Raw genomic sequence first — 6097 nt, forward strand, 5'->3', positions numbered from 1 at the left:
TTTCAGAGGGAAATACGCTTTCGGAGCGGGGGAAACATACTGGGGAAATTATGCCTTCACTTAATCCCACGTGGACAGGCACGCGGTCGCTGACAGTGGGTCCAGAGGGCCCACTGGTCAGGTTTGACCAGTCTATCCCTCCTCTTTCTCTGTCCCAAGCGGAGGCGGAACTCCCGCGATAGCTGCCGGCGATTGGCGGCTTTGTTCGAGAAACCGAAGCCATCCACGGGCTCAGGGGGTCGAGTCGGTCCCGCCGGTGGGTGTTACAGTCTCGGGGGTGGACGGGGTCGTCGGCGGTGAGCTTCGCGGCGGACGGAGAGCGTCAGGAGCACAATGTGATTGGGGTTATGGTGATTCTTGATCAACATCGAGTAGTGGGAATGGTTCACAGGAAGATGAGGAAGCTCTTGGTGGAGAGAACGGAGAGTGGGAGGTCCTGGTGGTGCCGAATTGGCCGGGGCAGTGGCGGCGGCAGGAGTTGCCGGAGATGAGGAAGGAGGCCTCTCCGGGTCGATTGGCTGCCACGGGGGAACTAGGGGAGCATTCTAAGATTGCCTGTGTGCTTGAATGGGTTCGGGGTCCTCTTTTTATAGCTCGTCGAGGTCGGTTCCGCGGTGGCCGTGGATAAGCCCTCCGGCGAACCGCCTCTCTGTAGCCAGGGCGACGTGGCGACGACGAGCGCTAGTGGACACACTCGCGGATGAGCACGCACTGTTCCAGGGGCCAGGTGGCGAGCGGAGGAAGGTTCGGCGGCGCCGACATGGGCAGAGGCTGTCGGGCGGCGGCGGCGGCTAGCGCTTGGCCTGCCGGGCGCGGCGAGTGGCGGCTTGGCGCGTAGCTGTGAGAAGGGGAGCGCGTGGCGTGATGCCGCGGAACGAGCCAAAACCGTGGGGCCAGCGTGTCGGCTCGGCGCACGGGTCGTGCAATACGCGCGCTCTGGGCGCGTCCCGTGCACGCACTGAGTGTGCTCGACGAAATGCCAGAGCATGCTAGAGGTCGCGGTTGAGGCTGGGGTTAACAGGTCTAGGTTTCGGCTTGCTAGGAGATCAGTGGACAAGCTGGTTTGGTCAGGGGATCAGGTTCACAGTGCAAACCAAAAATTCATGCCAAAACAGATCCTGCCCATAAGGTGTTTGGCAAAATGCCAAGGGCACTTAGGCAAGTCTTGGAGTGGTCAAAAACTCCAGATGGAAGTCTCTTTAGATGTACAAGAGGGTGGTGTGGTTAGTTGGTCAACTACAGCAACTTGTTAGTGCAAGTTTTACAAAACTTCAATTCTGGACAGGAAATAAATAGCATTATTTCATGAACCAAAAATGATCCAAAAGGTTCATGCTCCTGGACTTAAGGGTTTAACATGGAGGACTACAAGTAGGAGAAATAATCAAGGGTTAAAGAGCAAGCAAAAATATGGTTGCTGTACAAACCATCAAGTTGGTCCAGAATGAAAATGAGGTTGATTCACTCAAATTTTTCAAAGAATAGCACGAGGTTTTTGCATAATGTGGAATCTTAGGCCATTACCATCAGCCCATAATTTTGGTGGAGGCTAGAAAGAATTATTTAAATGGGTTGTAGTGCAAAATGCACTCTCGACCAGAGAAGAAAAATTGGGTGTAGGGCTCAAAGTATTTCATGAATGAAATATATTTTTGCATAAAAGTGATTTAAAAAACATCACATGACATCTCCAAATTTTTGTGGGAATTTTAAGTGAATCTATCAAATGGTTGTAGTTCAAATAAGGCCATTTAACCTTGAAAAACCATTTTCAAGAAAGTAAAGATCAAGCAACTTAATTATTTAATTAGTTATATTAAATAAGGGAAAGTTTCTCTTGAGAGACTAAATATGTCCAATAACATATTTGAAAAGTTTTCTCTTTGGGAAAAACTCATCATAACAGGGAAGGAAATGATTTAAAAAAATCAAAAAGGAGCTCAGATATCCAAAGTTTTAATTCCTGGAAAAAATTTTAATTCATTAAAATAAGGCCAAATTTTGGGGGTGTCACAATACTACCCCCCTTAAGAATCTCTTCCTCGAGATTTGTTAAAAGCTATGTTAAGAAAGACTATACGCAATAAAAATGTGGCTACAGTGCGAGGGCAATAAGTGGTGAAAAACCACAGTGTGAAAACTGGTGCTGCGTGGAAGAGTCTACGGTTCGGGACAAAAACATGAGATTTCTATGCTGGATATAAATTTAGAATAACTTCTAAATTTAAATATACGCTGGTCATACCCGAGAGCACAGTGCTCTCTCTGGCCGACAGGTGGACCTGGGGTCCATTGTCAATCTCTTCTTCTCTCTCTGGTTCTCTCTCTTCCTCCTCTCTCCCGCGCGCTTTCTCGCGCTTTCTCCACCGGCGATGCCTAGCGCGTAGGGCATCTAGGCCGTACCGTGGTAGTGCGCGGCGTGCTAGCTGCCGGTGCAGCGTGCACTCACCTCGCGGGCCAGCGCACTATCGGCATTGCTCGCGGATTCGACTCCGAACACCGGCGTTCGGCGACGAGCGGCGTTGGTGGACTTCGCCCACCGTACACCGAGCTCGAGCTATAAAAACGGCCGGGGTGCCTCTCTCTTCTTCCTCACACCTGGCCTCACTTCTCCTCCTCCTTCTTTCTCCATTACTGCTTACAGAAGCTCGGGTGAGGCTCTAATGGCGGAGGCGATGCCGGACTGGTTTGTGATCCTGATATGCGGAGGGCTGGCAACACTGCTGGGGCTCTCTGTGCTCCTGTGCGCGATGATCCTCGACGAGTGTCGCGACGCTGCGGCTCGGGTGTTGGCTCTCCGCGGTGGTGGTGATCATGAGGAGTAGATGGAGTGTGCCGGGTGCTAACTGTTGTTAGGGGGTGATTAGCTGGATGCAACACTGTTGCAAAGTTTTGCAAACAGTGTATGTGTCCGAATGATTATGGTTGTGAGTCTGCTGCGTGGTGCTGTGTGAAATTAAATAATCCACGTCGTGAGAAGGGGCGGGTGTAGCAACTCAGGGAAAAGAAATCTCACTCCAGGATTTTGCGAGGGAAAAACAGTTAATTTAAAGGAGCATAAACCACAACAAAAACTACACACATTAGTAGAAGCCAAATAATTGACTCGTCGTACAAACTCAGGGTATCACGCATAAGTCACACACATAAATAAATGTTGCAAAAAAAAAACAAATACAGTAGTGACGTCTAAATGAAAACGGTAACTGGGTGGGGTCTTGATAAAATGTCTCTGGTACTGGGATACACTCCTCTTCTATCGGAGGCAGTGGATTGACCAGTCGATGTATGCGTCTCTCCGGGTCGGCCCTCAGTGGTCTGCCGATGGCAATCTGAGGATTTAAATCAGCGAGGCTCTGGAGATAATCCATCACTCGCTGGTTCAAATGCTCTTGAGCAATGATGTACTGGATAAGGTTGGCTAGCACTGGGTCTCTCTCAATGCGTCCATCGGGAAAAGATGTTACTTCTCCGGGTGCTGCACGGCTCGGGAAGTAATAATATCCTTGTTCGCGGGCATAGGGTACTGCGGATCGAAGACGAGCAATCGCTTCTTTCGCAGCGGCTTCTATGGCCAGGTGTGGGGTTGGCATAGATTTCCCCACGAAGGAAACTTCTGTTGGATCTTGGTTCGGGTCTACAGGAGGAATGTGTACTGCTGCCCAATATTCCGAGGTGGATGGGGTGATTCTAGATTTGAACAGCTCGTACTAAGGTGGCTGGGTAGAACCCATGGTACTGCGGGTAAAATCCCACAATATTTTGACAAAGCTACCTGGGGTTGCATCTGGGGTTCTCAGATGAATGCTGGGGATCGGCATGACAGGAAAAAGTTATGAGTGTGGTGCACAAGGTGAGGGTTGCTGGGTAAGGTCACAAGGTGGCTGTTATATAGCAATGGAGCCGGATCGTTTTACCGTGGTGAAAGGTAATAAATTTGCCAGCTTAGCTCCAAAGGTCAGGTCAGTGTCAGAGATACACATATCTCATAAAGAGACGTGTTACTGTGGTTGTCGTCGGGTTGGTTTTGGTAGTTGTGCCCGGAAAAATATGCAACTATGCGCTGACCAAAAATGCAAGGCTACTATTAAAACAGAGGCACAACGACAGGCTGCGTTAATATACACGGTCGCACGATTACAAAGTGAGGATACACTGAAACTCGATGCTACTCATACGGCTTAGTCTACCTCGTTTATGTCTAAATGGGCGTGCCTGGTGGATGTCGAGGCTTCTCCACGTGTCTCACTGCCGGGATTAGTCGGAGATGGCGGAGGAACTGCAGGGTCGGGGTAGTGATGATGACCATCTCGGGGATTGTTGGCCACAATCCCGTTGGAGTGTGCTCCCAATATGCGACGAAGCACTTCTGGGGTCATCAAAGCATCTCGGCTGATGACTGGAGCTGATCTCGGGGTCTCGATCGGTTGTCCAAATAGCACGACTGGGTTGTCGGCGTTGGGCTCATTTTCTTCTCTCGCCGGGGCTCGACGAACCAGCTCTCCATGAGCTGCGATCAGATCAATAGTGATTTGATCGCACAGTTCCTCTAGTGCACTTACATAGCGCACCAGGTGCAACAATGCAGGATCTGTCTCGTGATCTCCGTTGGCAACTTGGGGTGGTCTACCATACCCTTCACGTCTGGGGTAGTAGTGGAACAAGCGACAGTTAACGCTGGGCGACAAGTGCCTGAGATGAACTATAGCCTCTCGAGCGGCTAGCTGGATGGCTTGTGGCTCGAAGGAAGTTGTTCTTCCGGTGAACCTGTAGGGGCGCTCGGGTGCTAGACCCCTACCATAAATGTGCACAGTGGCCCAGAATTGACGGTCTTCACCGCTCATGGGTCCTTGGTACACAACAAATTCTGGTGGCTCTTCTAACGCATAGGCACGACGGGTGAGGTTTGCGAGTATGGTCACAAAACCTCCAAGGTTGGTTGCTGTGGTCTCGTTGTGCACGACAGGGCCAGGCATTGTAGCTTGGTTTGGGGGTAGAGGCTGTGCTGTGCTGTGTTGGGGCTAGCGTGCCCTTTTTATAGGAAAAAGGGGACGGAGTCTTCTTCCGCACGCTTGCGAATGAGGCGCCTTGGGTGCTGGTCACTGGTGTGCGATCGACAGGCTAGGCTGATAGGTTGGGCACCGACTGCCAAAAGTGTTGGGTCACTGTGTGGCTATCTTGCACGAGAAGCTTGGCTGGGGTTGGGTTAAGGTCTAGTGGGTTGGTTTGCCTAAGTTTATAGACCCGGCTAAGATAGGATTAGCCAATGGTCAGCCTGGCTCTGATACCAAGTCTGTCACGACCGGTTTTCCGGGTAATAAATTTCCAGAAAAGACCGTCGTGCTCATCAGCCCCAGGATTACTGTTAGTTGATGAGGCTCCAACTTGATACAGAAATTCCAAGCAGAAAAACAAAATATGAAGTACAAGACCATTCTGGCCTGTGAGTACAACAAATGGTTTCTAGTGGTTGATGGCGGAAGCGGTTCGTGAAACGTCAGTGTCTATGGGACTCCATTTCCCATGGGAACAGCTGACCAGGTTAACTCCTATCTTCGCGAGGCTGCTATCTCCATTACTTAGGTTCCGGGGCTGTCATCGCGTCGCTCCTCTTCGTGCAAGAAAATCTGGCCAAGACAATAGCCAGGGACAAGCCAGTGAGTACTTTGAATGTACTCGCAAACATTATGAACACATGTATAATATAACAATGATGTGCTAAAAATATTTTATGCTCATGACGTCAGTCACAAAAGATAAATGAAACTCTGATGCGTACAAGCAAGTTATTTATAAAAATGCAATAACATGGTAGTATTAAAATTTATGAAACAAATAACAAGCAATGCCACAGTCGGGCGTCTTAGCGACACCACATAAAGGGCTTTAAAAGTAATGCCACAGTCGGGCGTCTGAGCGACACCACATAAAGGGCTTTAAAAGAAATGCCACAGTCGGGCGTCTGAGCGACACCACATAAAGGGCTTTAAAAGAAATGCCACAGTTGGGCGTCTGAGTGACACCACATAAAGGGCTTTAAAAGAAATGCCACAGTCGGGCGTCTGAGCGACACGACATAAAGGGCTTTAAAAGAAAT

Source organism: Triticum dicoccoides, chromosome 1A (genome assembly GCF_002162155.2).
Source record: "Triticum dicoccoides isolate Atlit2015 ecotype Zavitan chromosome 1A, WEW_v2.0, whole genome shotgun sequence".
Taxonomy (NCBI): Eukaryota; Viridiplantae; Streptophyta; class Magnoliopsida; order Poales; family Poaceae; genus Triticum; species Triticum dicoccoides.